Below are 25221 nucleotides of genomic sequence, written 5' to 3'. Positions count from 1 at the left end.
TCAACTAGCAAAAGTTTTTAATTGTCTCTAGCAGAACATCAAAAGGTATAGTTTAAAACCTACTTTTTCCATTTCTTTGAATCTGTAATTTTTTTTACCCCCTTCTGCTTTCCTGAAGCCTCTCTTCATGTTTCTCCTTCTATACATAGCATCAAAATGCACTTCATCCCAAGTGGTCTCTCCTTTTCCATTTCTTTTGCTGTATTTCTCTGTCCTTTCATCCCTTTCAGGAGTTATTCTTGACATCATTCAAATTCACTATTCTTATTTCTCCTCCACTTATTAGCATGATCTGCATAATAAGGCCCAAGAACTAGGGCAGGGTTCTTATCCAAGGGGTTGAAGGACAGCGCTGTATTTCAATGTAATTGGTTTTTCTTATGATCCTGTGCATTTTATTTTATGCATTAAGAAACTCTTTTCTGAAAAGTGATCCACAGGTTTCTCTAGATTGCCAAAGAGGCCAGTGGCACAAAATATGTTTAAAAAAACTTGAAACCAAGGAGAAGTTGGAATAATTGAAAATGTTAGCCAATATTTATTCATTTTTTAAATTCCTGATTCATTTGAAAATACTTGCAGAAGTGTGGGAAGCTGTGAGCAGTGTATGTGGTCAAAACATGGCATGAGGACCGAAATGAAACACTGATCTATGTGCCATCAGAGACAAATCACACAGGAAGAGTCACTATCCGGTGCATATAGACAAGTCCTTTTCATGAAAACAGAAAGAGCTTATTTCTGTATTTTTCTTTCCATTTTCACTTACGTTACCCTGCTAGTCTGTCTACTCATTAGTTTTATCACATTATCTAAAGTCCAAATTTAGTAAAGAAATATTCAAACTTACTAAAAACTTCTGATTTCAAAGCAGATTAGTGCCTAAGCCAAATTAAATGGAAATTGGCTGTCATAGTTCAAATATTTTACAGCAGCTACCAAGTCTTCTAATTCCCTTCCTGTCTCCCCCTCACACCCTCCCTACTTCTTCTGATACCTGAACTAGAAATCTTCAAGGGAGTAGATTTCTGAAAGATATTTCTGGCAGCTTTTAGTACTGCAGAAAAATCAACCCACCTGCCACCAGCCTGTGACAGTTTATATAGTGTTGCTAGGCCTGTAATGATTCAGAGTATTTGTGAATATATTATTTTGACAAGTTCCTCTCCCAATTAAGGACCACACAAAACTCTCCATTCATATTTAAAATCTCCAACACTGTTATCACTTGAGTAGCAAAGGAGTTTTATAAGAAGGAAAAAGAAAAGTCTGTAGGTTTTGAGGGGGAAGATCTGGAAAGGGGCACAAATGAGGCTGAAGCTCATTTTTTTACATTAGTGGGTCAGTCTTAAGGGCCAGCACAGTCTGCCAATTTGTTGTATATTAAGTCACCTTCTGCCATCAGCTCCTTGGCAATGGCAAAAGTATCCCATAATACACAAACTTTCATTTTTGTTAAGGCACCAAAAATCCAATTATTCTGACAAATACAAAACCCTAAAAATACCAAACTACATTTCAACTTTTTGCTTGCAGAAAGAATGAATATTCAGTTTTTTTCACATTCTGACCATTTATAAGATCAAGCTATTGTTTGAAAATATAGGGGTAGCATAAATAGCTTTAAATAGGTTCTCGTGGTACTTGGTCACCAATCTATGAGTTGATCTTCTTTTCAGAAATTATACTAACTAGCAAATATTATATTTCCATTAATAAAATTCAAATCATTTTTGAGAATGTTTAGTGTACACTATATATTTCATTCAATGCATTTAATTTTCATCGAAACACTTTGACTTAGACACCAAGGTTATTGTCATATCAAAGAGATTAAGATAGAGAAAGCTGAGTTACTTACTGAGTTAGTATCAAGCATAGGGTGGGTCTAAGTCCAGGCAGTCTTCACCCAAGCCCCACTTACAGTTGTTGCTGTCACTTACTGCCTTACATATAAAAGAGTTCTACATGTCAGTTAGTGCTCCTGTCATTGTCCTGAAGTTGTTAATAATTTTCAGATAATGTGGTGGCGCACTCCTGTAATCCCAGCACTTAGGAGGCTGAGGTAGGAGGATCGCTGTGAGTTCGAGACCAGCCTGGGCTACACAGTGAATTCCAGATCAGTCTCAACTACATAGTGAGACCCTGTCTCAAAAAACCAAAAAAGAAAATAATAATAATAACAATAATTTTCAGATAAGAAGTCCAGCATTTGCACTTTATACCTGGCAACATGAATACGTAACCAGTCCTGTTCACACATTTAATCTTTTGCCACATTTTCATATTTCACCAGCTAATTCATACAAACATTAGCAAATCCTACTTTCTTAATTACTTCTGAGTGGTTTGTTTCTGCCTTAATTGAAAGTGGGTTCTGACTACAAGATTCAGCCTCTCTGCTGCTCTCTTAAGTGTCAATCAGCACCATGCATGACTTTCACCCATTATGGATCACAGGGACTGAAGGGTTACTGTTGTGAAACATGCTTCTCATTGCAAATTGACACTATTTCTTCCACCCTGTTGTAAAATAATTTCAGCTCCTATGAATACAAAACAACACAACTAAACTAGTTCTCTAACCTCATCCCCATCCTGCTTGTTATCATTGTTCAAAATTTCCTTTATTCTCTATGCATTTACCCATATCCTGGGAAACAGGTCAGTGCTTAATATCTCAATACTTTAAATTTCACACAGAAAACCCTCCTATCACCTGGTATCTTAATCATTTGACCTCTAAATCTTGGATATATATCATTTATTTCTCTTGTTACAAATTTTTGTTTTTTATTCTTTTTAAAAAATTTTTATTAGTACATGTTTACAATATATAATGATTACATACACTGGGGGGAGTTAGTACATGTACATAATGTTAGATTTTCCTCACCTCAAGATGGCTGCTACATGAAACAGTAGCCTCCTTCCCATAATGCTCTACACCTTAAGATGAGTGCCACATTGAATAGCAGCCTCCAGGTTAAAGATAGCTTTTCCTACCAAGGGACAGCCTTTTTCCCATCATGCCTCTCTTTATGCCAAAAGAGTAACCTGTTACTTGCTACCTCTGAGTAACCAGTCATGTCACAAGCCCCTCCTAGTGATGTCACAGGTTCCTCCAATCTCTTAATGCTACCTCACTCAACTCCACCCCAGCTCAGGTTGACACCACCCCACTCTATAAAAGAAGGTCCCTGTTCCTCTATGCTGCTTTTTCCTTTGTTAGGAGACAGCCCGGCAGATCCTCCCCATAATAAAGGCTTGTTGTAGTCCTGGTCTGGTCCTGATTTTTCAGCTCTTTTACCTATCTGGTGCTGAAATATGTGAGGAAGGCAGTTGATTAAATGATGACCTCCTACAGGCCGGGGTCAATAGGCCTTTCAGCCGCCTCCTCTGGACCACATCTGCAGAGCCAGGACCTCTTTGAGGCTTTCTATCTTTGCCACTGCTGATGACACACATATACACCAGTCACTGATTTCAGGGTGAGCAGGTAATTAGCTTCCCTCTACTCGGGTCCTCCGTCTTGTTCTCGTTCTCTTCTTCTGGGGACTTCTTGGAAATCCAAGCACTTGGTCAGAGAGGGGAATGCCCCGTCAGTCTGACTTTTCTCATTCTCCCCTTCTGGGGACTGGCTCATGGAATATCAAAAGAGACAAAGACGTTCCTCTCTTTTGCCCTCCTCCTAGGGAGCTAACTCCTCCTCACCCACCCTCACATAGGCACCCAACAATCTAAACCCCCTCCCTCAACACCTCTTGGCTGCCTTCTGGCACAACTTTGTCCCCTTGGACTGTTGGGACCCGACTCTAAGCCAAAACGACTCATTTTTTATTGCAACCAAATTTGGCCTCAGTACAAATTAGAAAATGAATCTCAATGCCGGAAAATGGCACTCTAGATTTTAACACATTGCACAATTTACATGAATTTTGTCAATACAATGGCAAATGGTCAGAAATCCCCTACATACAAGCCTTCTTCAACCTCTGCTCTCACCCCTCTCTCTGTCAAAACTGTTCATCCTCTCATGTATTTCTAGCCCAGCCTCCATCATCCACCCCCCCTGACCCTACTTTCCCTGATTCTGACAGGTTCGATCCACCTGATCACTCTCCACCCATACCTCCTCTTCCTTATAACCCTGTTGGTTGTTCTACTGCCTCCTTGGGTGCCGCTTCTCTTCTGCCATCTTGTACTTCTCCTTCACCTCCACCATCTTGTGACCCTCTCTCATCTCCACCATCTTGCATCTCCCTACCCTGCACTCATTCCTGTTTCCAATACTGGCCCCAGCCACACAGATGCCTCTCCGAGAGGCTACTGAGACAGAGGGCATTGTTAGAGTATATATACCTTTCTCTTTCTCTGACCTTTCTCAAACTGAAAAATGTTTAGGCTCCTTCCTCTCTGATCCTGATGTCTGTCCTAAAGAGTTTTGCTACCTTACTCAATCCTATGACATGACTTGGTGGGGTATCTATACAATTCTCTCAACTACTCTGTCTCCAGAGGAGTGCAAGACAGTCTAGAGGGCAGCCCAGGCAGCAGCAGATGACTTCCATGCCACAGAAGCGACCAAATTAGTAGGCACACAGGCAGTTCCGGATGTCCAACCTGACTGGAATTATCAGGATTATGACCCAGGCAGAGACCTTCAAGACCATGTGATTGTTTGTGTCACTGAAGGTCTAAAAAGAATCTCCAAAGATAGTTCATTTTGATAAGATCAGGGAAATAACCCAGGGACCTCAGGAATATCCTGCACAGTTGCTTTTCCAAATGGCTGATGCTCTCCAAAAATATACTAAAATCGATCCTACATCCCAAATGGGCATAATTGTTACTGATACTCATTTTATTGCACAATCTGCCCCGATATCAGAAAGAAACTTAAAAAGGTTGAAGAGAGTTCACAGGCTACACAAACAGAGCTCCTTAATATTGCCTTTATGGTGTTCAATAAAGGGACAGGCAAAACAATACAAGGTAGCTAACTACCAGATGCTGTCAGCAGCCCTGCAGGGTAAACCATTGTTCTACAAAAGGACATTCTCTCTCGTGATGGGCCTTCCCTGGGGCCTGTTTAAATGTGGACAGACTGGGTACTGGGCTAGAGAATGCCCCAATCCCAAGCCACCACCTGGCCCTTGTCCTACCTGCAAACAAATGGGTCACCGGAGGGTTGACTGCCCCCTTCACCAAAAAGGTAAGAAACCACCCCCTTCTCAAGCCCAACCACCAGGTACAGAGACATCTGTACCAGAGCTCATTGGCCTGGTGACAAGAGGACTGATGGTGCCCAGGGTCATCTACAGTCCCCACAGCCATCACTTCCAACAAGCCCAGGGTAACTGTCAGTGTCTCTGGTAGGCCTATCTCATTCTTACTCGACATGGGGGCTACATACTTAGCCTTACCACAATATTCAGGCCCCACTAATTCCCCCAGGGATTCCTTCAAGACCACTAACTATCCCTCCTCTAGTTTGTTCTCTGTTAGGCAGCACATTTTCACACAGCTTCTTAGTTATTCCTAGCTGTCCTACCCCCATTTTAGGAAGAGACATCCTAACCCCAAGTTCAATGCCTCACTCATTCTACACTTGGTCAAGTCAGATGCTACAGGCGTCGTGCTGCTCCTGGCTGCCCCCATGACTGTCTCAATCCCCAACCCAGCCTCATCTCCTTCCATGACTCCTTATGTTGACCAATCAGTGTGGGACACCTCTAACCCCTCTATCACTAAACGTCACGCTCCCATTCAGATCTGCCTCAAAGATACCACCCAATTCCCAAATGTCCCACAATATCCCATAGCCTTGAGACACCTAAAGGGACTAAAATCTATAATTAATGGCCTACTTGATAAGGGACTTCTCAGACCAACTCATTCCCCCTATAACACACCCATCCTCCCAGTCCTAAAACCAAATGGTTTCTACAGGATGGTACAAGACCCAAGAGCCATTAATTCTGCTGCACTTCCTATACACAAAGCTCTACCAATCCCTGCACTCTATTGTCTCATATTCCTTCTTCCACATGCCATTTCTAGACCTCAAAGGCGCTTTCTTCACTATCCCTTTACACTACGACTCATGAGACCTTTTTGTATTCACATGAACCGACCCTGATTCAGGACACTCTCCACAACTTACCCAAACAGTCCTTCTTCCACAGGGCTTTCAGAATAGCCCTCACCTCTTTGGACAGGCCCTAGTTGCTGACCTCTCAAAATTAAATCTATCTCTCTCTAAGCTGCTTCAATATGTAGATGATTTGCTTTTATGTAGCCCCACCCATGAAATCTCCCAAAAATACACAGCCTCATTACTTTTTATGCAAAAAGGGGTACCAAGTCTCAAAGAATAAAAGCCCAACTCTCTCAACTTATAGTACAATATCTCAGGGTAAAGATTTCATATCATCAATGAGAAATCACCCTAAACAACTCATATGAGATCTCCCATTCCCTCCAAAGCTGGAATCCTGTCCTTCCTGGGGCTTGCAGGCTTTCTTCGTTTGTGGATAGCCAATTTCAGTCTATTTGCCAAACCCCTCTATGAAGCTTCTAAAGGGGCCCATATGAGCCTATAGTTAACAAGACCATCAAGGGATGATTCCTCAAACTTCAGGCTGCCATCCTCTCTGCCCCAGCCTTAGCTCTCCCAGACCTCCAAAAATCATTTACTATGTACATCACTGAATGAACAGGACTAGCACTGGGAGTCCTGGGACAAAACATTGGATCACAATTTGCCCCAGTCACTTACCTATCTAAACAACTTGACCACCTCTTCATGGCTGGCCCACATGTTTACGCACCTTGGCAGCAGCTTCCCTTCTCACCCAATAAAGCCCCAAACTAACTTTTGGTCAGTCAGCAACAGTAAAGTCTCCCCATTGTTTACAAGACTTGCTCACTCACCATAGTCTCTCACATCTGTCCCCTTCTCAGTTACAAATCTTCCATGCTACTTTCGTAGAAAATCCATCTTTCTCTCTGCAGTGCTGCCCTTCTCTTAACCCAGTCTCACTCCTCCTACTCATGCACAGAGACAATCGAAAATTTCCTTCCTTCCCTCCTTAGTCTATCTTCAGAGGCCATGCCAGACACAGAATTTACATGATTTATTGACGGCAGCTCAATTCCCACACAGGTACCTGGCCAAAGGGGGGTTGGATATGCCATAGTCTCTTTGACACAGACAAATGAAGCCAATCTGCTTCCACTAAACGCCACCTCACAACAAGCAGAATTAATTGCTCTCACTCGGGCCCTCACTTTAGCCTACAACAAACGGGGTAACGTTTATATTGACTCTAAATATACATATCACATCCTACACTCTCATAATTCCATATGCAAAGAAAGAGGCTTTATGACTATAAAAGGGACCCCTATCGTTAATGGATGTCTAATACATACCCTCCTCCAAGTAACCACTCTCCCAACACAGGTAGGAGTAAATTCACTGTAAAGGGCATCAATCTTCTTCTCCCATAGCTCAGAGAAACCACAGGGCCAATCAAATGGCCTAGAGTATGGCACAAAAATTTACTCTTCAAAGTCAAAATCAAATGCTGCTCTTTCCACCTCTAAAACACAATTACACATCTCAGGAAAGAGCCAAATATATAGACAAAGGTGCTACGTCGAGGGATGACTGGCTCCTATACTGGGGAGGCTATGTCATACCTGATAACCAGATAATACCTCTTCTCACTGACACACATAGTTCACTCCACATAGGGACCCAACCCCTCCTACACCTTCTCAGGCCTTTCTTATACCACCCATCCCTAACAACACACATACAGACAATAACACCTCAATAACATGCTCAGTCATGAGTCCCCAGGGCGGTCTTCAGACACACTCAGGAACACACCAATCCAGGGGACAGCTATCTGAAGAAGAATGGCAGATTGATTTTACACATAGGGCCCCTATAAAGAGTGTCAGATACCTCCTAACCTTGGTGGATACTTATAGAGGATGGATAGAGGCATTGCCATGTACACTGGAGGAAGCTGTAATTCATGCACTCCTAACAGAAATCATTCCATGCTTTGGTCTGCCACAGTCCAGTCTGACAACGGCCCTGTCTTTGTCTTTCAGATTACCCAACAGGTCAAAGAGGCACTCAACATACACTGGAGACCTCACATCCCTTATTGGCCTCAATTGTCAGGCAAGATGGAAGGGGCTAACGGACTAATTAAGACTCAAGTAACCAAACACTCCATAGAACTAAAACAAATTTGGATTATCTTTCTCCCTTTACCTCACGCGGCTGTGCTCAACTTCCCTAAAACAATTAAATTTAACCCCCTTTGAGCGGATGTACAGCGCGACCCCTCCCATTCTCCACCTTATCCAATCCCTTACCACCTCTTGCTATGTCCCAACACTTAATTATGCTCATCGCCTCCTTCAGACTCTGGCAGAACAAACTCCCCTCTCCTGACTCATCAGGTACCCCATTATCTCCTTCTCTCTCCCCAGGTGAGGCAATGTATCTTAAGACCCTTTTTCCAAAGCCTCTCCAAACTCGCCGGGAGAGGCCGTTTACTGTTTCCCTTACTACTCCTACAGCGGTAAAGCTTACAGAAAATGTACCCAGGTTTCACCTCTCAAGAATAAAAAGAACTTCTCTGGCTCTTCAAACAGAACAATTTAAACAACCTGAAACTCCCAGGTACTCTTCTATTCTCACAGGACCTACTAAGCTCAAACTGTTCCGTACCCTCCCACAGATTCCAGAGGAAGGTACCTCTCTTGGCTGCTACTGAAACAATGGCCGTGAGGCTCCTCTGCTCGCTAGTTTTAAATCCACACTAATCCTCCCCGCTTTCTTCGACATTTTAAACTCCACCAGTACGAAGCCTCATATGTCGACTCTCCTATCAATCTGGTAACTGTCCACTCAGTGCGTCCAACATAGTTTTCTGGGATAAAGACACATGGGAACTTAAAGGTAAAGCACTCTTCTTACCTCAATGGTGTCCATCCCATCCAGCCGCTCCACTCCCGAATGACTGGAATAGGAGAGATCCTCTACACAGACCCCGACACAATGGTTGCTATCTGGCCCTGTTTTTTCTGGCGATAGAGTCGCCCCAATCAATCCTATCTCTTAGTACATCTCTTCTGTTCATTCCGCATTTCTATCGGAGGTCCTAATCTTAGCCCTTAGGCGATGCACAGTGAGTGTCCTGGAGCGCCAGTTCCAGGCCTTCCTCCAATGCGTCCTTGAAGACATCACTTGGTTCCCTCCACAGAAGGATACCCCTGAAGCAACCTTGTGGAACGCATGAGGGCATTTACCAAGCGGTCAGTCACGGAACTCGTCATGGCGGGATACCGGTTGCGGCGGCAGAGGGAAAAAGCCCCCACCTACCGCTGCTCCATCATATCCAGGTGTAGCCCCAATCTTCACCCCTTTGTCAGCTTGAAGCAGTTCCAGAAAGAGACCATCACCTCAAAACCATGAAACAAAAGTCTGGAATGTTAGATTTTCCATGCCTCAAAATGGCTGCCACATAAAAGGTAGCGTCCTTCCCATCATCCTCTGCGCCTTCAGACGGCAGCCGCATGGAATAGCAGCTTCCAGGTTAAGTATGGCTTCTCTGACCAAGGAACGGCCTTCTTCCCTTAATGCCCCTCTTCATGCCAAAAGAGTAACCTGATATTTGCTTCCTCCGTAACCAGTCATATCCCAAAACCCTCCTAATGATGTCACAAGCTCCTCCATTCTCTTAATGTTACCTCACTCAACTCCACCCCAGCTCAAGTTAATCCCACCCACTCCTATAAAGGAAGCTCCCTGTTCATCCATACAAGTTTTTCCTTTGGTAGGAGACAGCCCAACAGATCTTCCTCATAATAAAGGCTTGTTGTGTTCTGGTCTAGGTCCTGGTTTTTCAGCGTTTTTTTGTTTTGTTTTGTTTTGTTTTGTTTTTTGTACTGGGGCTCGAACTGAGGACCTTGCGGTTGTGAGGCAGGTGGCGGAATCACTGAGGCAAATCTCTGGCCCTTTGGCTGTTTTACCTAACACATAACACAACTTAATTCTTTTTACTTCCCCTTGGTTCCCCCTCCACACCTCCACTCTCAATCCCTTTCCCATTTGCAAAAGATCTCCTTCATTTCTAAAACCTGGATATACTTTAAAAGCTAAACCTGGGAACTTGTCAGTATCAGAAATAGCTCCACTGTGCGTGGGGTCATTCCTTAAATCACAAACTCATAGTATTCCCTTTTTACTATCCTTATTCAATCCACTTGAATTGTTAACTTATTCTTTCTGTTGCCCTTCTTGGCCACGTTGGGACCTCCTATTTATTAGCCCTCAAATTTTGCCCTCTGTTTTAGCCCTTTATTTTCTTAACACCTTTTCCTAGTCATTTAAAATATGATCAAGCAGGAAGTTACTACAGATAACAGACCATCACAATAAGGAAACAATCTGCAGAATGTGGGGAAATATTTGCAAATTATTCTGACAAAGAATTGCTAAATAATAATCAAAAGATTTAACAGAAACTAAATAATTAAATTTAAAATGATGAAATGAATAGACTACTCAATGAAGATGTACTCATGATCAACAAATGTGTGGGAAGCATGAAAAAGTGCTCAGTGGTCATCAGGAAAATGCAGATTTCCCCCCACACACAAGATGTCATCCCACTACACTGATATTTATGATAATATTCACATTTCATTGTACTTTCATCTTTTCATCATACCCCTCTGGCAAAATATCACCCTAAATTTGTCAACCAGTTCTTTCTCTGGACCTGCATTTTTAAAGCCAAGCACTCTGGGGCCAAGACAGACGGCTCTGATTCACTATACACTCTGGATCACCAATTTCCAATACATCATCAATTCTTCCATGAAATTCTCCAAGGGCTTTTCAGCATAGTTGTTATTAGGTGGAGCTTCCTAGCAACATTCAAAGGTGAAGACTCTAAGCAAGTGACTATAAAGGAGTGATGGAAGCACAGTGAATGGGGGGTAAAAGGAAACAAAGACCTGGGTTCCACTGAGTTCCAGGCTTCATCTCAATCCACAGGAGTCTGGAACATGAATGGCAGCACAGATTAGGACCACATGAGTCAAGGACAAGATCCTCCCCACTCTCTCACCAGCTTTCAATTCCCTTGGTTTAGAGATAAAGCAAACTCCCATTTGTTTCTGGGAAAGATGGCTACATTTAGCCAAGGGCAATTCTTAGAGGAGTCTAACTGAATAATTTACAGCCCACCTTCAGGGCAGCTGAACAATGAATATACCACTTGGTAAATGAGACCTGGGCAGAGCAACATAGTATTAACATTCACCTGATAATCTCTATGGTGATTATCCAGTTTCCTTCTACCCACTAACCCATCAACCCACACTCCACATGTGCTACCACTTATGTCATTTTTTTCATCACATGCTCTCTGAGAATGTTACTCAATCTTAGAGAACTGATTTCATTTTGTATGTGCATGAGTAATATCTACCCCTCAACTAAATTATACACTTTATGAGATTAAAGGCAAAAATCTTTCTAACCCTCAATATTATACCTTGTGGACTTAGAACAGTGGTACCACGTAGAACAGTGGTACTTTAAGAATGGATGGATTAACAGTAGTTAATAGTTATACAGCACTTACTACACGCCAGGCACTATTATTAAAATTTATGAATATTAAAATTTTTGTAACAACGAGCTGAATACAATCATTCCCATATCTCAAATGAAAAGTTAAGGAAATCACACAAGGGGACCTGCAATATTAATTCAAACAGTCTGACCTTATTGTCCCTAGGTGATTCAAGGACAAAACAACTCCAGCACTGCCTCTCAAAGGAACAATGGAATGAATCAAGTTCAGACAAAAGATAGAGAAAGAAGGGAGTAGAATGAAGGAAGGAAGAAAGAATATATGCAGATTTACAGATGCATATGCTATGTGTGATGCAGTCAGAAGCTACTGAATGTCTCATAGTAAAAGGCCCTTTAATAAGCCAATCTCTTTAATCAGACATCAGCTGTCACTCAGTGGATAGGCACATTTCCCAGCTTTAAATTTGTTGGTTCATTATGCCAGGTTGTAAAGACCAAATCTATGGAAATGTCATTCTCCAATATTCAGAACTAAGACGCTCAGAAAATCCAACCATGCTAGCTCTACAAGTCACCCCACCACTTCATGTATTTTTTAGTAGATGTGGTTAAAATATTGAGCTTTTCAACAGACCAACTGTGAATACGGCAATAACAAAGCACTCCAGAAAAGGTGATAGTTTCACACTTGTGAAAGCAACTATTTAAACATAACTGGAAGCATGGAACCTTTCAAGAATGGAAGGGAATAGGATACTAATCACGTGAAACAATTTTGTTTCCTAGGAACCCAGATGGGAAATTTATATCCACTGAGGTTTGCAAGGGAACTTGAAAGTCATTTGATTCCGAACCTCTCAGTGGCATCTGCCTGATTCAGAGACTTTACTATTTAAAATTATTTCCCCTGCATAGAGACTTTTCATTAATGAGTTTATTAGTATTTTTAAGGTTAAGATTTCAAATTGAGAGCAGATGTATTCAGTATCTTCTGTTGCTTTGAAATTAAACTTGATTACAGTTTTGCTTCATCAGATATCCTCTTTGACAAATAATCCACAATGTCTAGTCTAGTCATCATCAGAATGTAGGTTGAACCTCCATGTGTACGAGAACATTTTGCTCAATTTATTTTAATTTCTGTGATTTATGCATAAAAGGGATGGGAACAGCCTGGTGTAGATTTCCAAGGCGCAGTGTGGGAGGTGCTGTGTGTGGACAAATCCTGTTATTTGTTAATAGGCGTTGTCCACATACCTTCTGCCCAATCTGCCCAGTGCTTTGAAATATTTCAGCTGCTTTTCATTTCCTATTAAATCCAATTGGTAGGAATGTCAGCATTAGTACTCAATCCACAATCAAAGACACAACTTCAGCCAAGAATTTAAAGGTGGCAAAAATGATCATCAATGCCATCATGAAGCAAAAATCTCCACAGCAGTTTGCCAGCTGGAGGATTCAGTCATCATGCTAGCCTCGGTTTTAAAGTAAGATATTTCATCTTCAGCTGGATATTGCTTTGTAATAGTGAATCCCACATAGCAGCTCTGAACTGGGTGTGATTTTACTTCCCACAATACATTTGGCAAAATCTGAAAAAAATTTGATCACCACAAATGAGTGGTGCTACCCACCAAGCGGATGGAGGCCAGGAATATTGCTAAAGTTATACATGCACCAGAAAGCCCCTGTCATAGTTTATATCTAGATGTTGCCCAAAAGCTTTATGTGCTCTTACGCGAGACATTGGGAAGATGATTGGATTATGAGGATAATATATGACTTGCTGTTAGGTAGGGTCAGGTCCTGGTCAGCAAAGGTAAGGCATTGAAAGTGTAGCCTGGAAGGGTACGTCCCCTTTCACTCCAGTTTCTCAACACCATGAATAGCTCACCTCCACCAGGCTCTCTCTTGCCTGGGAGCCAGCCAACTATGGACAAAAATATAAGCCATAGATACCTCTCCTCTCTCAAATTGTGGGTATTTTGTCCCAGAGAAGTCGAAAGTGACTAAGACAGCACCCTCAAACAAAAAATTATCTAGTAAAAAACTTTCCTATTACTGATGTTGAAAGGCCTACTGCAAGACATTCCAATCAAAGTAAAACAGCTGTATGGGACCATTGTTCTTTATCAGCAATTAAAATACAATCTACAGTGCCTGTTGGGGAACAAGTAGTTTAAAAGCATGCAAACTAATTCAGTGTCACATTTCCATATCAGTGACATGTATGAATGCGTTTCTCACTATGTATTTTAATCAGGATAAAAATAAGAGCCAATAGTGAAGAGAAGAGCAAATGTAGATTCTTAAAAATTTCACTGCTTCAAAAGACTTTTCTAGTCCTGCATGTCCAAATTCTATTTCCTAAAATATCAATTCAGCAAGATACATGGGTATTGCCATGATGAAAAGAATCCCAAGTCAAATGACCTGGTGAGAAATATTGTTTTGAGTTGACTGAGTTACATCTGAATCTTGCAGAAATATTCACAGACACTTAAAATATATTTTTAAATTTTGAGAGACAGATTGTGCTGTTTTCCTCAAGTTATTCTTGAACTGGTGATCTAAACTGAACCTCCTGATCCCTGAGAGCTAGGACTACCTGGCATGCACCACCATGCCTAGTTGTCATATAAATTTAAAATGCTCACAGGTACCATGGGTCTCCAAGAAGAGACTAATGAAAAAAGAAAGTAGAGATTTTATAACATCTTAGAATATGAAATCTTTTACTTCTGTAGTATCTGTTAATACTGTCTTAAACAAGTGATCCAGTCCAATCAGCGTGTTCACAGGACAAGAATCATGGTACAAAAGTTGGAGTTATTTCCCAGCATTTCCTACTAAGTAGGACAAAGCAAAGGCCACAAGAAAGACCACTTCACCCAGTTCATTCTCCTGTTCTACAGTGTTTCTTTTTATAGCTATAGATTTAAAACACATAATTATGTGATTATACCATAGTATGTAATGGTTGGAATTAATCATTATATATGATTGAACATTTTCAAACCTGTTATATTTAAATTTCACAACCCAAACGGAGGAGTTACAGTACTGTTTATTCTTTTTCCTCTTTTTCTGCATCTTCCTCATCTTCTCTTTCTTCATCACTATCACCACAGCTTGAATATGAACTTAGTCACGAATATTCTCTACCAGGCCAGTGACTTTGGTCTTCTACTGTTGAAAACAGTGTGTCACACTGGAGACATTCAATCTGCTGAATTTATGAATACCTCAGACTAGGTAAAGCACACAAAGCATACATAATTTGTAGGTAGAAGTACATATTGTTTTTTTTAAAAAACCTTCTACACTGATGGCGCTTTGCAAGCTATTTTTTCATATATTATTTCATTGAATGAGTCAGAAGTAGTTGCCATGTCAAATGCTAAAGCAGTCAAAGAAAGAAAGCAAAAATAATATATTCTTCGAGAAAGTGACAGAAACTACAGAATAAGTGAAAAAAAATGTGGTAATCTTTTTCCACTTCTTGCTTTCTGTTCTTTAAGATAAGTAGCTCACAAAGGCAAGCTGGCCTTACTTTATACTTTAGCATTTTGACTCATATTTTTTATTTAATGCAAAATGCCAATGATTTTTCTGGGTAAAATTTCTCAATGGAGCTACAAAAAGAGACACTATGATAAGCAGTGGACATTTCATGGCGATCTAGTTCAACTGGACAGAATTAAAAAACTCAGTAGTTTCTATGTAATTTTATTTTTATTTCTTAGGGTGATAGTCAAATTGATTCTTCATTCCTAATTCTCAAAAAAATTATAGAAAGAATTCACTAGATGAACCAAGCAATGAAAAAATCATCTCTAATAGTTAAATCTCAATTGTGACACTATTTAGTAAATTATCTCACCCTGAAGACACTTAACCAATTCTTCTCTTCCAATACAGAGTGTGGCAGCAGCTAAAAAATAGATCAGAATTTATTACAGATAATTATTGTATGGAGGAATTTCTCACTACTGAGGAATGGTTAACATTAGGATGTGTTAACCAGTTCAAAATGACAAAATAAAAGGGCATTATGACTTCAAGCAGCTAAAAGTAGCATGTAATTAGCTCACTTCTGGATCTGGATAAATTTTTAAATATCCATTCATTGGAAAGGGTTCTCAAAGCACACAGCAAACAAATTGAAATGTTCTCACTAACATATCAGTTCACTGACAAGCTTGTGTGTCCATCTATTCAAATATCATGTGGACTGAATATAGAGAAACTACTAGATTCAGTGCTAAAGAAGATGAAAGAGAAGGACACTGCCCTCACAGGTGCCACAAACTGAGAGGATCAGATAGTTTGTAAAAGGACAACTCAGGCACATGTGCACAAAATCAGGTGAAAAGAAAATTAACTGCAGCATTGTTTGTAAATGTTCATCAAGAGAAAAATGGCTAAAATAATATGAATTATTCATAATACAAAATATCATAGCAGCAGAAGGTAGATAAAAAACAACCCCAACACCCAGAGTTTGAGTGAATAAAGGAAGTTGCTAAATAAGTATGACTATATAAATATTATACATTTATGGGCATTTAACATGTATAGAAATGCTCAGGGAAAAGGCCCTAAAATATGTAAATAAAATGGAACTAGGCAAAATACTGGAACTAAAGAGATAGTAATTTTTAAAAAACTAGCTTTACCTGAGAGCCTCAGGTTTAAAAAATAGAATATATTAATGCATTATTTATCAGATGTATGTATATAAGAAGGTGTCAATACAGATTTATATTAGTATTACCAATACCACAGGGAGAAACATATAACATTATAGAGATTTTGAATGAGTAAAATGGTTTCTTCTGAGAAGAGAACATACCTTAGTATAAAAAATTCAAAGAATATAAATAGAAGACAGAAATATATAATAAATTATAAACATGCACTAATACACAAATATTAATTAAAGATGGTAGCTAGAGTTTTGGCGGAAGGGAACGATGAGTATTCAGGGGATAAAAAGGAGTTTTTTAGGACAATAAAATATTCCACATGAACTGTGATGGTGGATACTTGGCACTACGTATTTCCTAAATCTTCTAGAAATGTACAATACAGTGAATCCTAATGCCATTTGTGTGTTTTTATTAGTGATAATGTGTCGATATGGGCACATTATTTATAACAAATTTATGAATGTAAAAAATGAATAATGGAGAAATTATACATTTGGGAAGACAAGGTTATGCGAACGGTACTTCCTATTTGCTTTGTTCTGTAAACCTAAAACTGTTCTAAAAATAAAGCCCATTTTAATTTTTAGAATGTGGTAATTAATAGAAGAATGTTTAAAAGATAATAAGAATAGGGACCAGGGGGCTTCGCTCAGTGGTTCCAGCACCTGCCTTGCAAGTACAAGGTCCTGAGTTCGAGCCCCGGTACAAAAAAAAAAAAAGCTAATAAGAACATAAATAAAACAATATTGACACATCTGGTGAAAGATTAACTAGTGGTTATATTCCATATAGATGACATATATTTATACATAGACAGCTCTGCAGTGCCTGCTACATAAAGCTATTAAGTATTATTATAGTTGCATCTATCTATTTTACATTTGCTCCATTTATAATTTTTCATATGCCTTCAAGGAGAAGTAGAATTATGCCAGGAATGTAAATAAAAAATATTCCAACCAGAGAGAACAGCTCAGTCAGTGGCACTGACTGTCATTGTATGAGAAAGAGCCCTGACTGGGACTGCAATAGAAGGTGGTGTGGCTGGAGTACAAACCTATGTCAAAGCAGATGGATGGGAAGCCGGAATGCTCAGCTAGGTAGGATTAGGCTTCAAGTGTCCTGAATGCTAGTCAAGGACATACATTTTAAGTATCTTGGTGCCTTTAAATACGATTAAAAAGAAAAATCCTGTGCCTTGTGGCAAGGGGTGGGAATGAGAAGAGACTCAAAAGAGGCTAAAGCATAACAGCTTGAGAATCAAAATTAGTATGTTCAAATTGTAGCTCTGAAACGGCATAGTCTGTAATACAGACTCTTAGGCATACTTCTTGCATGTTTTCAAACTCAGTATCTTTAAAAACAACAACCACCACAATAACAATTTAACATACTTACCAGGTTTGTTGGTAACATAAATGAGAAAATATGTACAGCCACAGAGCCATCTCTGGAGGATTGATGCTAGGACTCCCAGGAGATACCATAATCTATGGTTGGTCAATTCTTTTATTAAAAATTGTGCAGAAATTACATTATTCCTAGATACTCCCTCCCATGTACTTTAAAATCATCTCTATATTATTTATAATGCCCAGTACATAGTAAATACAATTCAATAGTTGTTGTATTGTTTAGAGAAAACAATAACAAAAAGGTGTGTTTTCATTACAGATGCAGGTTTTTTGTTTTGTCTTGTTTTTTTTTCTAAATATTTCCACTTGTGGTTGATTCAATCTGTGGATGTTGAACCAGAGGACATAGAGGGCCTCAGGGCCAACAGTACTAAAATATCTAGTAAGCAACATACATAAATGTACACATAATATGTGCCCTGAAAATGTAACCATTTGCTTAAAATGCTCAATAAAACTGGTGTTGCATTTGAAAGCTAAGAATAGATGAATAGATAAGGATGTATTTGGGACAATTCATCAGACAATAAAGAGAAAGTATGAAAAATAATGGAGTTTGAATTCTTGGAAGAATGGTGACATTAGTGGCAAAAATTAAAAGCAAAGGGAGATAAGAAGTTTAAGCAAAGAAAAGCTTGACCAAAAACAAGAGGACCTGAAGATACTCATTTGAAACCCAGGTAGCTGCTTGGGTTGGTGCACACCTGTAATTCCAGCACTTGGGAGGCTGAGGCAGGAGGATCTCTGTGAGTTCGAGAACAGCCTGGGCTATATAGTGTGAGTTCCAGGTCAGTCTCAACTACATAGTGAGACCCTGTCTCAAACAAACAAACAAACAAACAAACAAACCCAGGTGGAATTGCAGAGTAGCAAGCAATGTGAAAGAAAAAAAACACTCTGGGACACAGAGACAGGACGTGATATATGACGTTGACAGATTTTTAACTGATTCACATAGGACATGTATGTGCCAGGAGCAGAATAATGTCTAAGATGAAGGAAAGGGCTGGAGAGGGGCAAAGCAATACCACGCATAACCTGTAATTAGTGCCAAGTGAGCAGGAAGGAAGAGTGGGTTCTATGAGACCCCTGGAGAATTTTGTTTAAAAAGCATTGCGTTCCCATTGCTCTATATATTTCTGTATGTTTTGCCATGTATCAGCCTTCCATACCCTCACATTCCTTAAAGGTGTTCTATGCAAATTACCACAGCTTATTCATAAATAAGACTTATACACTGCTAAATAATGATAATCCAAATACCCCTAACATTTTAGGGTTCTCTGTTAGACTGAGTGAAAAAGAAAGGCCATTAAGCATTTTCTGAACTAAATTCATTATGTAGGTATTTAAAGACCCACAAACTATAGTTTCTAAATATTTGCTCCAAAAATATTTAGTAATAGGAACTTGCCTTGCTTAAAATTTATATATTTTTTATAATTTGAAACTGTGTCCTTTGTGAGATATCTTTTAAAAACATGAGTTCTAAAAGTTAGCACATTAATATTTTGTTTTGTGTATAGGAATATATTAGTAATAAAAGTTTGTAATATATTGTATTTAGACAGTTGTGAGAGTTATAAGAAAATGATAGTGACATGCTGAGAAAAATAATAAAATGATCCTAAAATAAATCTTTCTATATTTTGATAATTTCTCCATTTCTTATAAAAATTGGCTTTTTAATATTAATTATTATTTTTTACACCATTCTTCCAAATATCAAATAAATGGACAATGCCTACATTTTTCATAATCATTTAAAAATAATCATTTCTATATTAATTTCGCTCACTGGCATATGCATACATCATTAATTATTTTATTCAGTCCACAATATTTAACTACACTTACAGAAAAAATAAATTGAATTACAAGCATTTAAATTTTTCTTGCTATTGTTCAATTATTAATGTAATATATAAAAGCTACCATGTTCATGGCAAGGGAAAGGATTACTACCAAATACTGACTTGTTTCTAGGAACTTTAAAGTTAAATGATTCACTTTTTTTCAACAAACAACCTCATTGTTTCCCCATTAAACTCAAACATGTCATATGGTTTTATTCAGTGACTAATTAATATTAGGTTCTGAAAAAACTCTCCAACAGTGCTAAGAATAAAAGCCTAATTTAGAACACAAAAGCAATGAACTAAGTGGCCATGGCCAGCGACTTTCATTAAAAAGTCAATGCCAGCTAAATACAATTCCTAGAAGGTTGCTCCAGGGATCCATGGCTACTCCTTCTGTTTGGGTGTTTCCCATTAATCACCCAAATGTCCACAAGTATGAGAGTCATTCTAAGAAAAGACTTCAGAAGGTAGCAAAGAGATGTAAGGAGCAATGACTAGAAAGTGCTTATGTTTGACACATAAGAAGTGTTCCATAATTGTTAGCTAATGATAACAGTACCTTGATACGACCAACTTTGATACACAATCTGGCTGAAATTCAGAAAACATCTGGTATCAAAATTGTAAGGATCCCAAATATGGTAGACCTGAAATGAAAATATCTTCACATGGTACAGAAAAATCCTCAGTTCAGTTTCTAGACATGGTACATGCTTAATAATTATTGAATGAGCTGCAGACTCTTCAGAACCTAATGCTGTGAAAGGTAGCAAGGGAGGAAGATTGGGAGATGGCTCTGAAAAAACTTCCCCCTGTGCTGTCCTTGGAATTGTAACCATTCTGAATGTGCTAATTTGGGCACACTGAGTCCAAACAACACACACAGAGACACCAAATCTATACTTCCCCAGGCTTGGAGACTCAGAAGATTCAGGACAGCTCCCTAACCAACAAAAATAAGAAATATTAAGTAAAAGTGGGGAAAATACAAAAGTGTGATGTACTTTCACTTTGCTTTCCCAGTGGATTAGATCAATACAACCAAACATGGAGGAAGATGAGTGTGCTATTTTTCTGGTCAAATTCAGATCTTCTGTTTGAAATTCAGTACACTTAAAAATGTTTGAGGGCCAGGGATTTGGCTCAGTGGTTCTGCCGCCTGCCTCGCAAGCACAAGGTCCTGAGTTTGATCCATGGCACCACAAAAATAAATAAATAAATAAATAAAGATGTTTAAACTCTGTAGATTTCGCCACATCTTTATACTTTTGAAGTCATACATTGAAGTGATGTATTGACAGTATCACTATTAGGGGAAACAATATTTCCTAACTTACTTGTTAGCTTTCCCTCTACTCCGTGTTCTCTGGCTATTTAGTTTTATTCTCTCTGTATCAGTATTTTGCCTTGCAATTATTCAACTCTCATTAACAGAGAACTTGTACACCATCTCGGGGAAAATTCTGTTCTAATTGCATTTTTTAAATAGTACACATGTAAATGCTGTGTGGGGTTTTTAGTTAACGTCTCTATTTGGTAATTTCGTCTCTATTTGGTAATTTCACCTTGAAGTTAGAAATCATTTGTTATTATGCATTGTTTAAATAGTCTCATGACAACATTACAGCCATTAATATGTCTAGCTATTATTATTTATTCAAACATAATATCTGTTGCAAGTGAGTTAATGCCAAAATAACCTACCTGCTAACTCAATATTATATTAGAGATCCAATTGTTATTACTAATCACCTTCATTTAAAAATGACTTTTTTTTTTTGAAATTTCCACTTAGCATTATGTGACTAAAACAAACTCAAGATTGTATTCTGTTACATACTAAATGATGTTAAGTCAAATTTAAGTTTATAAGCTTTTAGTTTTCATATGTGTTATTAATTTCTATGCAAAATTTTCATAGCTATCAAAGACAGTAATTTTTAAGCTATTTAGCAATAGAACTCCCTTCTTTATTTTTTTTTTCATTAATTTTACTGGTACATGTTAGGTATACAATATAACGACACTCACCGTTCAAAACTGGTACTTTTACATAATGTATCTTGATTCTTATTTTCCCCCTTCCCCTGTCCTCCCTTCAACCCCTCCACCCCTCCCTATTTACAAAGACTTTGTTTCCATTTTTTCACTTTCTCGTATTAATTCCATTCCTTTCTTTCCTTTCCCCAACAATTCCACTTCCCCTTCCCCTTTGCACCTTTTATTCCTATATCACATTATCAATTATACATTTTTATCCTCATTTACACTTGTGAAATCCTATAGATTGTTTTTTAGTTTTTTAATTATTTAATCCGGTAACGAAGATTGAACCCAAGACCTTCACACTGACTTAATCCCCAAACTTTTTTGTTTTGTTTTGTTTTTATCTTTTAATTTTGAAACAAGATCTCACTAAGTCACTAAACCGCCCAGGTTGGGCATGAATTTATGATCTTCCTCCTACAGCCTCCTAGAATGCTGGGGATTACAGGCCTGAAACTGCAGACCCAGGTTTTTATTTTATTTTTTTTAATTGACAGACAAAACAGAGGTTAAGCTTTTGGTTATTGCTTCAGGCAATGATTTCTTCATTATCATACCAAAAGCACAGCCAAACTGGATAAGATCAAGCAAAAAGCTTCTGCACAGAAAAGAAAATAACCAATAGAGAGAAGGATAGGATAGGAGAGAATATTGGAAAACATATATTTGGCATGTAGTTAATATTAAAAATATATAAAAAATTCAAATAATTCAACAGCAAAAAATTTTAAACTGCATACTTTGAAACAAATAAAACAGGTAGGATGGCTATTCTTTCTCATAAAACCCAATGAACAGACCTCCTACTATCTCTGTTCTCCTTGATCTCTACAGTAGTTCCCTCTTCACCAAAAAGCTAAAAGAACACATTTTCTTCTATCTTCCAATATGATAGTTAACTATAAGCCAATGCAAACATAGAATCTTTGGTTAATATCTCCTGTTCAACAAATGTATCTGGATAAGAAATACAGGAGAAAACCAGATTTACGTCTGTTTTTCTTAGCAATACCACACAGTCACGAATTTTGTGGCTTTATTAAATTCTGAAATCAACTATTATGCATTAAGACTGAAGACCTATAAACCTCAATTAGAGTTAAAATATTCCTATGTATCACGGTAATTGAAAAAATGAACGTGACTTACTGTTACATAAATTTAAGGATTATTTCACCGCTCTAGTCTTTTTGTATTTTAATTGAGCCAGTTTGTAAATACCTATCAAAAACAAGCAAATTACCCGGTGAGATTTTTAATTGGGATTGTATTGACTGTATTGAACAAATTGGAAATAAATGTTGTCTTAATGATATCGAGTCTTCTAGTTCATGAACATAATATACTTCTTCATTTGTTTAAACCTTGTTGATTTGTTTTATTACAGCTGTAATTTTACAATATGGATAATACACATGTGTTATTTAATATTTTGGTGCTGATTTAAATTTTCCTCTTTCTTTTGCTACTTACTTATTTTCTAATTAGAGACGGTATAAACTTATCCTGTCTTCTGATGCATATTTCTTTTTGAAATATAAAAATTTTGTATTACTACTTGTTTGCACTACATAATGATCATATGCTTTTTGGGGACTTGGTACATGTACACAAAATATCCTAATTATTTGTCTCTTTATATCTGCCTCCTTTCCTTTCTCCTACCCTGCATCTCTTAGTCCACTTTCCATAAACAAAAGATTTATCTTGCTCTTTCCTTTTATCTAACTTTTACTTTGCTCTTTATTTAAAATTTGTATTTATTGCATGAAAGAAATTATGTGGTATTTAAGCTTATGTGTCTGAATTATTTCTTTTAACATTATGGTCTCAATGTGCACCCATTTTCTTACAGATAAGTCAAATTTACCCTTCTTTATGGCACAGTAGTACTCCACTGTGTCTAAATCCTACATTTTCCTCATCCAGCTACTTCCAAGATTTAGCTATTGTGAATTGTGCTGCTACAAACATGAATATGCATGTATGATTGTAATATGATATTTTAAACTCTTTTAGGAAGATACCTATGAGGGTAATGGCTGGATCAAATGGAATTTCTAGTTTTGGCTTTTGGAAGAATCCCATTCTAATTTCCATAGTGGCTGTACTCATTTACTTTTCCACCAACAGTTTAAAAATTTTCCTTTAACCGTGAAGCCTCACTAGCATTTGTTTTCATCTGATTTCTTGATTTATGCCATTCTCTCTGGAGTAAGATGGCATCTTGGTGCTGTTTTAATCTGCAGTTTGCTAATGGCCAGCGATGTGGAACATTTTTCATGTATTTATTGGCTATTTGTATTTCTTCCTCTGAGAAAGGTCTGCTCCTGTCAGTTGCCCATTTGTTCATTAGGTATATTTCTTTGGGGAGTCTAATTTTTTAAGTTCTTTATATATTCTAGTTAGCAGTCCTCCATCCAAAGAACAGCTGGAGATTTTTTCCCATTAGGTAGGTTGTCTCTTCACTCTGTTGGTGCTATGCAGAAGCTATTTAATTTGATATGATCCCGAATTTGATTCTTGGTGTTATCTCTTATGAAAATGGGATTCTGTTCAGAAAATCTTGTCCTATGGCTATGTCTTCCAGAGTTTTACCTGTTTTATTTTCCAACAGATGGTTTCTTTCTTAAAATTCAGATCTTGGGTCCATTTTCACTTTAATTTAGTATATGGAGAAACATATGAGTTCAATATTCTGCATGAAGATAGCCAGTCTTTCCAAGCATTTATTATAGAACTTATCTTTTCTTCAGAGTAAGTCTGGGCTCCTTTTTCAAAGCTCAGGTAGCTGAATGTGCTTGACTTGCTTCTGAATCCTCTGTCTTAAGTTTGTTTTTTGTCTGTTTTTTTGGCCCATACCATGCTGTTTCTAAAACTGGGGCTCTGCAGCATAACATGAAGCTTGGAATTGTGACCCTTTATGCCTTGCTCTTGTTGTACAGGATTGCTTTTGCTATTTAAGGTTTCTTCTGGTTCCATGTGAACTTTAGGATTGTTTCCTCTAGTTCTGTGAGGTATTGCATTAATGTGTATATCAGTTTTGGAAGTATGGCCATTTTGACTATATTGGTTCTGGTTTTCCAGGACCAGGCAGGTATCTTTCCATTTTCTGGTGTCTTCCTTGATTTCTTTTTTCAGAGTACTACACTTTTCATTATAGAAGACTTTCACTTTCTCAAATTAATTTCTAATATTTTAACTTTTTTTGATTCTACTGTAAAAGACATTATTTCCCTAATTTCTTTCTTGGTGAGTTTATTACTGATGTATGGGAAAGCTACTGATTGTTATAAGATGACTTTGTATCCTGCTATGCTACTGACTTTGGTTATTAACTCTACGTGTCTTTTAATGGAATTTTTTGAAGCCCCTATGTAAAGGAACATGTCATCTGCAAGTAATAATAGTTTTACTTCTTCCTTTCATATCCACATCCTTTTTATTTCTTTCTCTTCCCTCATTGGTTTTGGCTAATATTTTTAAAGTGTACTGAGCAGTAGTGGTGATAGCAGACATCCTTGTCTCGTTTCTGATTTTACAGGGAACGT

The sequence above is a fragment of the Fukomys damarensis genome, unplaced genomic scaffold (assembly GCF_012274545.1).
Source record: "Fukomys damarensis isolate Sample0158 unplaced genomic scaffold, DMR_v1.0_HiC HiC_scaffold_28, whole genome shotgun sequence".
Taxonomy (NCBI): domain Eukaryota; kingdom Metazoa; phylum Chordata; class Mammalia; order Rodentia; family Bathyergidae; genus Fukomys; species Fukomys damarensis.
The sequence above is the reverse complement of the archived record's forward strand: the minus strand, read 5'-3'. Positions refer to the sequence as shown.